Raw genomic sequence first — 10,438 nt, 5'->3', positions numbered from 1 at the left:
GTACTCACCATCAAATTGGTATTAATTGATCAACACTTAAGTGCGCATATAGTAATAACATTCATCAGTGTTGGGCAGATGGGAGGGGGGAGAAGGGGATGGGTATATGTACACCTAATGAGTGCAGTTTGCACCGTCTGGGGGATGGACACACTTGAAACTCTGACTCGGGTGGGGCAAAGGCAATATATGTAACCTAAACATTTATACCCCTGTAATATGCTGAAATAAAAAAAAAATAAACTGGGTAGCTTAAAACAACAGGAATTTGTTCTCTCATAGTTGTAGAGATTAGAAGTCTGAAATCAAAGTAGCAGCAGGATTGGATCCTGAGGGAGAATCTCCATGCCTGTCCCCTAGCTTCTGGTGACAGCAGCAAATCTCAGCATTCCTTGGCTTGTAGTTGTGTCTCTCCAGTTTCTGCCTCTGTCTTTATGTGGCCATCTTCTGTCCAGTGTTTGTGTCTTCACGTGGTGTTCTATGTGTCTTTGTGTTCAAATTTCCTCTTTCCATAAGGACACCAGTCACATCGGATTAAGGGCCCAGCCTATACCAGTGTGACCTCATCTTACCTTAACTAATTACACCTGCAACAACCTTATTTCCAAATAAGGTCACATTCTGAGGTCCTGTGGGTTAGAATTTCAACATATCTTTTTGGGGGACACAGTTCAACCCATAATATCTTCCTTTCTTATATTCCTAAAAGTGCACCTTTTCTTATCTTCCCTAGCTGTATAAATGGCACCTGGAGTAGCTCAAGCCAAGAATCTGTGAGTAATCCTTGATTCTCCTGCTTTCATCACTCCATTCGCATTCCTTCAGCAAATTCTTTCAGCCCCACTTCCAAAAATATCCCAAATCCATACATGTCTGTTCATCTCCATTTCTCCCATTCTAATTCAAGCTACTGTCATCTCTTACCAGGACAAGTGCAATAGCTCCCACCTGTTCTCCCTGCCTACGTTCTCATCTCCAGTCTGGTCTCCTGCCCTTGCTTCATACTCTCAACTGCGTAAAATCCAAACATCTCACCAGTGCTTACAAAATCCTCTTGATCTGGACCCTGTTACTTCTCCAACCTCATTGTCCATTGCTTTCTTTGATCCAGCCACCTTGGCCTTCTTTTTTATTTATTTATATATTTTTTGAGGCAGAGTCTCACTCTGTCACCCTGGGTACAGGGCAGTGGTGTCATCATAGCTCAATGCAGCCTCAAACTCCTGAGCTCAAGTGATCCTCCTGCTTCAGCCTCCCAAGTAGCTGGGACAACAGGTGCACACCATGATGCCTGGCTAATTTTTCTATTTTTAGTAGAGATGGGGTCTCGCTCTTGCTGAGACTGGTTTTAAACTCCTGAGCTCAAGCTATCCTCTCGCCTCAGCCTCCCAGAGTGCTAGGATTACTGGTGTGAGCCACCGTGCCCAGCCCATATCAGCCTTCTTGCTGTCCCCGGGACCACTGGGTATTTACATTCACCAGCCTCCCTTTCTGGAATGTTCTCTCCCAGACCTTCATATGTCTGTTCCTTCTTGTTAAGAGAATCTCAGCTTAAATACCTCCTTATTTAGGAACATTTGATAGACCTTCCCTGACCATTGATCTAGAGCAGCCACCCAGTTATTCTCTATCATAGACCTTTATTTTAATTTTCTGCAGAGAATTTAGTAAATATATGTTTTTTCTTATTTGTATAGGTATTTATTGTTTTTCTCCCAATTATAACATAACTGGGAGAGCAGGGATCTTGTTTATCATGATTATACCATCTAGAACTGTGCCTGGCACATAGGAGTCACTCAATAAATATTTATTGAATGAATAATTAATCCCCCACAGAAGACCTTTGTGTATAAACTTTTTTTCCTTTTGGGAATTTACATAAATAATTCAACAGAAAAAGGATTATTGGATCAAGAGATATAAATATATTTTGGCTCTCAAAATGCATTGTCAAGTTCCTTTGCAAAGAAGTAAGATCGGTTTTCATTTGTTGGGCAACTATTCGACTCCCAGGTGCCAAGGTGGTGATTTCTGGTATGTGGGGGAGAGAGGGAGAGAAGGCATGGGCTGGAAGTGGGGGTGGCAGATCACAGCGGTGGCCCCTGTTGGGTCAAGAGAGCCAGCATGAGTAGCAGTGGTAATCAACAAAGCAGGGCCCCTCCACAGCCTGTCAAGAGGGGCAACAGCCTGGCCCCAAAGACCCATGTCGGGGGACAGATCGGTTGTGTGAACTCGGGTCTGGCTATAGTAGCCAGGGTGAGCAGAAAAGCTGACAAGTGCACCTGTTCTTCAGCTTTCTGTAGAGGTCCCGGGGACGGGGTTGGGAGGCAGTGAGGAGGTAGAAGCAAGGACCACAAAGTGGGGCTTGGACTTGGATCTGGTACTGAAGGCCCCTTCACAGAGGCTATTTCTAGTTTGAAGCTGTTCTGCTTAGGACATGGGGTCTGCAACACTAAGCAACAAGAACACCTCTGTATGTATACCTCTAGGCACAGAAAGATGGGTTTTATGTAGTTCTGCACATTGTCAGGCCCATGCAGTAGCACTCTGTCCCTGTGTTCCTATGCTTCCTGCCTGGCCACTAGAGCAACAGTAGAATTTTTTTAAAATGAAAGAACATGGATAATATTTGCTAGGAACATTACAAAAAAGGTGAAGCAAAAAAGAAAAAAAAAACCCTCTAAGAACAAATGAATACAAGCTAAGAATAAATAAACCAGAATAAGGTACAGGTTGAGTATCCCTTATCTGAAATGCTTGGGACCAGAAGTGTTTCAGATTTTGGAATATTTGCATATATATAATGAGATATCTTGGTGATGGGACCCAAGTCTAAACACCAAATTTATTTGTTTTTCATATATACCTCATATGCATAGCCTGAAGGTAATTTTATACATTATTATAAATAATTTTGTACATGAAACAAAGTTTGCATTAAGTACTTATGTATGGAATTTTCCACTTGTAGCATCATGTTGACACTCAAAAAGTTTTGGCTTTTAGGATTAGGGATATTCAACCTGTAACTATAAAATGATGGTAATTAGAAGGAAAAAAAGAGAAATTATTACAACTGCACAAAAGAAAACAGGATGGCCTACCCCAGACCTACAGAATCAGAACTTGCATTTTCATGAGCTCTTAAATAACACTTCTTAAACTTTGATGTGGCTATAATTTTCCTGGAGATCTATTAAAATACAGATTTTTCAGCTATACCCCCAAGAGTTTCTGATTTGGTAGGTCTGGGATGGGGCCTGAGAATGTGCATTTCTAACAAACTCCCAGGTGACACGAATGTCGCTGGTTAGGAGACCACACTTTGGGTAGCGCTGCTCTAAGGCCAATGGCCAGGACGACCCAAGGAGGAAGCACTCATAGGAAAATTTGACGCACTGGGGGAGATTGTTTTTTGAGATAATGGCCTTTTTCCAATCTTTTAAAAACCATGCAATCCCTGCCTATGGTTTCTTAGCATAAAGATGCTTTGGGTTATTAATGCTATGTCCATATTTGTTCCAGATTCTACAATTTAAAAGTTCTTTCACTTGTTTAATATTATTTCATCCTTGCAACAATTTTATAAATTGGGCTGGTAGAAATTACTACCTCATTTCCAAAAGAGAGAACTGAGGCACAAAGAGTTAAGAGGGTTAGAAATCACACTCTGGCCAGCTGGCATTGGCTGCCACAGACTATGAGCTCCTGAGTTGGCACTTAGGTATTTTTTCTAATCCTTATAACACTTCAGGGCTGCTAATGTTACTCCCACTTTATAGATGGGCAAACTGAGGCTTCACAAGGTTCAGAAACACTCCCAAGGTCACAAGTCAAGGCAGCTCTTCTGTCTCGTGGTTCAGTATCTTACTTCTTCACCATTTCACTTTCCCATAGTAACGACTCCTTTCTCTCTGTCTGTCTCTGTCTGTCTTTCTTTCTCTCTCTCTCTCTCTCTCACACACACACACACACACACACACACACACACACCCAGTGTAGCCAAACTGGTAAGCCATTTTGATTTCCACATCCAGCATTTAATTAATGTACAGACCACAGTTTGGCTTTTGCCTTTAGAGGTGAAAGGAGGAGGCAAGAAGAGGATGAATGATGACTGACCCTGCCCCAATGCCCCAACAGACTCAGGAAACCTTATTGCTCTCCCTCCTACTCTGGGCATATCTCCTTTCTCTTCCTCTTCCTCTGCTCTCAGAGAATTAGAGCCTAATCCTGGCTCTAATTTCCTAAAGATTCTCTATCTGGAAAAATATTGTTAAGCCAAACAATCTTCCTCCTCCTGCTGGACCCCGCATCTCTGTAGGCCTGCTCTTTTCAGGCCCAGATGGTAGGAGGAGATACCAGGCTGCCAATAGGAGGGAAGAGGAGCCGGGTGCTGGGGGTTCTAGCCCTGACTGTGCTGCAGAGACCCCTCGGTGAGTCCCTGCTCTTCCCTGGGCCTGTCTCCTCATCTGTGAAAAGGGGAGACATTGGTCATATGATCTCCAGGGGATCTTTAAACTTCAATATTTTATGATTGGAAGTAGGATATTCACAAGGAGAACATTCACTGAATTTATCACCTATAGTGTGCCAGGGACGTATTATTACCTAATCCTAAATTGCTTTTACTGGGCCAAGTACTGTGCTAATCATTTTATATGCTTTACCTGTATTATCTCATTTAAGTCTCAGAGAAATCCTCTGACTTAGGTATTATCAGTGCTTCCATTTTTCAGACGTAAAAGTGGAGGCTTAAAGAAGTAGATGTTTTCCTGACTATGAAAGACCTCGCATCAGGGCCACCACCCCACCTGGAATTGCCCCTGCAATGTCCCTGGAAGGTGGCAGCTGGACTCTGCTTGGACGTCTGCAGCGATGGGGAACTCGGAGCCTACTCTGTCCCTGAATGGCTCTGGCCATAAGAAAACACTTCTTCACAGGGAGCCCAAATTTCTCCCTATAACTCCTGCTTGTCGGTGTGGGGGAAAGAACACTGGGTTGAGTCAGAGGCCCAAGGCTTGTGTCCCTGCCCTTCCACGTAACAGCACCATAACCCCAGGCAAGCTGCCCCTCTGTGCCTCCAGGCCTCAGTTCTCCCAGGGGAAAATGAAGGAAGTGGGTGAGATGAGATCTAGGTCCTTTCTGGTTTCGACTTTGTAGAATTGTGTAACTTGTAACTGTGTATGTAACATACACATATCTGATTACAGTGATGGAAACAGTGAAGGAGTGCACATTGTGTTCCAAGGAACAGATCCATTTCTGCCAACTTGTCTGTCAGGGTGGCGACCCTGCCAGCTGAGAAGAATCCAGAAGGTTCTGAGAAATGGAGTTCTCTCCCTCCCTCCCTCTCTCTCTTCCCTTCTCTCTACTCCTCTCTTTTCAGCCTCTCCCCTTCATTCTTTCCTTTCTGCCTCTCTCCCTCTCTGCCCCTCCCTTTCTTTGACTCAGAGGCAGAAAAGAATATTTTAATCTCCCAAAGTTAAAGATCGTGTCCCTGGTGACACGTTTTTCTCATCACATTAAACATACAGAATCAATCTCCTTTCAGGAGTAGGTAAAACCCACGGAAACATGATCCAGGGCTGCTTTGTGTCTCTCGGAACCTCCCAATTTGGCTACTAAATTGCCGGCTCTTGAGACAGGGGTTTCCAATCATGAGGTCCATGCATGGACTTTCAGGGGAGCCTCTGTAACAGTGTGCAAGTGTGTGCATTGTGTGCGTGTGCATTCTTCCGGGGAAAAGGGTCTGTGAAAGAGAAGAGCAGCCTGTGACAGTTGGAGCCAGGCCTTGGTGTCCCTAGGAGCTGGCCTGGGACTCAGAGCCAGGCTGTGGTGTTCTCTGTGTCTGACATCACAGAACTCCAACATCAGGCAAAATGGATCAAGACAAAAAACAAAACAAAACAAAAAAACTACTCCAAATCATGTTTGGGCAGAGAATAAAAACAAGAACATTGTCCAAACCACAAAAATGACCACATCTCCCCCTTCCCCAGCTAATGTGAGTGCTGTTTCTTTTCCTCCCAGCTAGAGAATTAAGATACTGGACCATAGAGCTGCCCCTGCTTCCTGACAGCATCTAATCCAGAGCAAAGCTCCACTGCTCCAAACCTTCCCAAATAATCTCTCGCAGGTACAAATCTTATAATAAGTCATTTCTACCACCCTCTCACTGAACGGCCTGATGGTCCCGTGGTGTGTGCCGTCCCTTGTTGCAAAGAGCCAATAAACTCAACTTTGCTCTGTTACAGGTGTCCCTGGTTGTCCTGACTGCAGGGAATTGGCAAGGCTATAGCTTTCATTAGACTCTGAGAAGGATCTGAATGTAGCTGGAGAAAACCCACAAACCATGCTGACCAGTCCCACTTTACATTCGTAACTAGAAACCTCAAGTGGACCCTTAACACTGAGAGGCAAACATATCCTAAGTCCTTAGTCTGTTCAGACTCCCTCTCTTCTAGACAAATTTCTTACCTCTCTTCCCTCCCCTCATACCTCCAATGGCTGCTCCTAGTCCCCATCTGAGGTGATGATCTTCTTATTTCTCTGAGAAAGGAACTTCCACAGACCCTCACCACCACGTCTGCCCTCCTCAATGTCTGCTCCTCATACTCAGCCTCTCTGCCTGTCACCATGGACCAGGGATCAGTATGCTGCTGCCTGAGGGCTAACCCAGCCTGCTCCTGTCCACAATTCCTTTATGCATTATCTGTGGCTGCATTTGTGCTACAGTGAGAGAGTTGAACAGTTGCAACAGAGACAGCGTAGCCCACAACACCTAAAATATTTATGGATATTTTAATGTGTGGCCCTTTACAGAAGAAGTTTGCAAACCCCTGGCATAGATGAGCTAGCAGTGTTGTTATTTAAAGCCAAGTCCTCTACTTGTGCTCCAGATCCCATCCACTTTTCACTTTTCCTCTTCAGGGACATTATTCTAGCAATTCTTCTTTCTCTCTCCTGCATCATCAATTATTTACTCTCTACTGGATCATTCCCGTTAGTGCACAAATGTGTTATTTCTTCCATCTTAACCTTTTCTTCACTGAAGTTCCCCCAACCTATTTCTTTGCTCCCCTTGGTGGCAAAATTTCTTGAAAGAATTGTCCATCCTCTCCTTCCATTCACTCTTAAATTCACTCCAGTTGGGCCATCAATCCCACTACTCCACCTAACATGCTCTGTCAAAGTCACCAAAGCTAAATCCTATGGCCAAGTCTTCATCTTCTCCTTTCAGCAGCACCCGATGTAGTTCAACACTCTTCCTCTAGAAACTCTGTTCTTTCACTTGGCTTGCAAGACACCCTGGTCTCTTGTTTTTCTCTCCTAACCCAAATCTTCCATCTCTTTTCTCTAACAACTTAACATTGGAATGCTTCAAAGGTCTGTCCTTGGTCCTCTTTTTCGCCCTCCTCTACATTCATATTATTCATTCATTGGTTAGTGATCTTAACCAATGCAATGGCTTCAATATGCTGATGACTCTCAGATTTTTATTCAGTCCAGACTTCTCTCCTGAACTCCATAACTGTATCACCAATTGCCTTCTTGATTCCTTCACTTGGATGTTTAATAGATTTCTTCTAGAACTCAACACACCCAAAACTGAACTTCTGATTCCTAACTCCCCCTAGCCTGCTCCATCTGTGGCCTTCCCAATCTCAGTGAACTGCAACTCCATCTTTCCTCTGGCTCAGGACCATCTTGGCATTGTCCTTGACTCTTCTCTTTCTCTCACACTTATTTCTAATCTATTAGGGAATCCAATTGAATTTATTTTTAAAACATATCCAGAATTCAACCACTTTTCAACACTTCCATGGCTACCACTCTGGTCTGAGGCACCATCATCTGTCACCTGGTTTGTTATAGTTGGCTCCTAACTGGTCTCTTTACTTGTACCCTTGCCTTATTTTCAACACAGCAATTAGAGTAGTCCCTTCAAATGGTAAGAAAGACCATATCACTAATCTGTTAAAATCCTTGCAGTGGCTCCCATTTTCTTCCCAGTAGAGCCAAAGCCCCTTCTGTTGACCTGTACAACCTGCACCTGTGACCCAGCCTCTTGCTTCTCCTGTAAGACACAAGCATGTTCCTGCTCCAGGCTTGGGCACTAGGTTCCCAGAGTGCCTTGAACACTCTTACCCTGGCTGGACACTTGGCTTTCACATCCTTCAAGTCTTTGTTCACATCTCACCTTCTCATTGAAGCCCACCCTGATTGAACACCCTACTTAAAACTGCAACCCCTCCCCTGTCCATTACCAGTCTCCCTTAATCTGCTCTACTTTTTCTTTTCCCCATAGTTTCTTATCACCCTCTGTCATCCAAGACCAATTCTCTAGTCATTGTCTTTATTGTTTATTGCATGTCTCCCCCAGTTGGAATTAAGTTCCACAGGGCAGGGATCTTGGTACCAAGTATCCAGAATTGGGCCCAGCTTACAGTTACCAATCAATACATATTTGTTGGATGTTCTTGAATAAATTAGTATCACAGAGGCTGAAAAGAGAGACTGAACATGACTTTGCTTCAGAGTCCCTTGCTGAGAAATATAGAGAGAGGCTGCCTGCTGCAGGCTTGGCTCATAGTCATCAACTCCATGTATTTTCTTAAGATAGGGTTTTTTAAATTTCAATCATTTGCATGCCAAACACATGATTTTTGCCCTCAGAACAATCTATACTTTTATTTACTTAACATCTTCCCTTAAATAGAGTTACTTCTTGACAAATAAATTTATTTTGAAAGAAAAATTTATATCATGGCTTTGATGTGCTATAGTTTTTCTCATATGTGTTAAAATAAACATCTAGTTATTAAAATGAACAATGTGTATCTGTATCACCTAAGATCACCTGGCTTACCCCCTGTGGGAACCTGCCTTAACCTTTCCCCCCAACCCAGAAAGGCCTCCTGCACCCCTCTTCACCCAAATCCCACCGTCCCCCAAGAAGCCTTGGCTGCTCCTCCAGCTAGCTTCTCTGAGCTCCCTTCACACTTACAGACAGAAATACATAGCCCAATATTTGGATGCTTACATGCCATTTGGTTTTGTTTTCCATTTTACATCATAAGATTATAAAATATTTTCTTAGAGCTATAGATAATAAAGACATTAAAGTGTTCAACTTCCTTGTTTTATAGGCTATCAAAGAGATTAAGAGGCTTGCCCCAAATCACTGCCAGTTAGGGCCAAAGCCAGAACTTGGGTTTTCTGACTCCCTGCAATCAGTGGGGGAATCCATAAATCCCTGTTGAGTCCCTAGAATGTACCTGTCATTGTGCCAGGCATGGGAGCTAAGTGAGACTAGAATAGACCCAGACCTTGCCCACACAGGGCTTACAGTGTAGTCAGGAAGCTGCACTCTAAACAAATCTATATGATTAAGTAAATCACTGCAAGAGCACAAGTGCCCTTGGAGGAGAAGTGTAGGGTTGAGTAGGGGTCCCAGTCTAGTTTGGAAGGTCACAAAAGCCTCACTAACAAAGTATGTTCAAATGTATAAGAGTTAGCTGAGGAGGAGCTGGCAGATGTTTTAATGGTGCCAGGCTAACTCACAAAAGTTTGTTTTGATATTTGACAGTTCAGCTGCGTTGTGGGTTAATTAGGCCACTGTGGCCCAACCTATTTGCTAGTGCTCAGGAAGAAGGCAGCCAAATAGCTCAGAGGCTCCTGTGCCTCTAAAGCAGCTTCAGTGGTTCCCTCTAACCTGCCTTGAGCAAAAAGGTAACAGGAGACACTGTCAGGCCCCCTCATCCCTCGCTGACAGGGAGTTTGGGCATCTTGATACATTAGTTGTTTTTTCCAAGCGAATGCCTACAATGTGAGCTTTGATATTAAAGAAAAATTAGTCCTTGGTTCCTGGAAGTGGAAAATTTTAGTGTTATTTACAAGGTACACTGCAAGGCCTGGGCAGTTTCACCTAACTGGTAAAATGCAGACTCTTCAGAGGGGATGCATTTCAGTCACTTTTAATTACCATTGCAGAGTTTATCTTCATGTTTCCTTCTGATAGTTCAGTGGGGCTGGTTAACCTACATCTAAGAAACTCCTACTACATGCTGCCTTCATCTTGGAAAATTAAGCCCCAAAACAATGTTCTATGTAGTGATGCAGAGCAGGGACGTGTTTAGACTGAGAGAGAGACTTGGGGTTTGATCTCCCATTCTGCCCCTTAGTAGGCTAGGATAATTGTTTCTCCTTTCTGAGCCTCCATTTCCTCCTCTGGAAAATGGGGTAATAATAATAATTCCTGTCCTTTGTGAGATTCTTGAGACATTAAATGGGAATATATGTGAGAACTCTCTTACAAGATTTGAAGTGCTGCAAAATGTCACGTAAAAATAAACCACCTTTTATGAATTCTCTTTTATAAAGCTCAAACTGAGGCTCAAAGAGAGACTGGTTTAGGGCTAGAACAAAGGTC

General features: G+C 43.5%; 1 protein-coding gene across 1 annotated transcript in view; it reads right to left on the bottom strand.

Annotated features, from left to right (window-relative positions):
• The window catches only part of TRAF1 (TNF receptor-associated factor 1), a 50,858-nt gene that overhangs the window by 40,163 nt on the left and 257 nt on the right, over window positions 1-10,438 (bottom strand). The window lies entirely within an intron of this gene.

This window comes from Propithecus coquereli, unplaced genomic scaffold, assembly GCF_000956105.1.
Source record: "Propithecus coquereli isolate 6110/MARCELLA unplaced genomic scaffold, Pcoq_1.0 Scaffold89, whole genome shotgun sequence".
Classification (NCBI taxonomy): Eukaryota; Metazoa; Chordata; class Mammalia; order Primates; family Indriidae; genus Propithecus; species Propithecus coquereli.
This window is presented reverse-complemented; position numbering and strand designations above follow the sequence as displayed.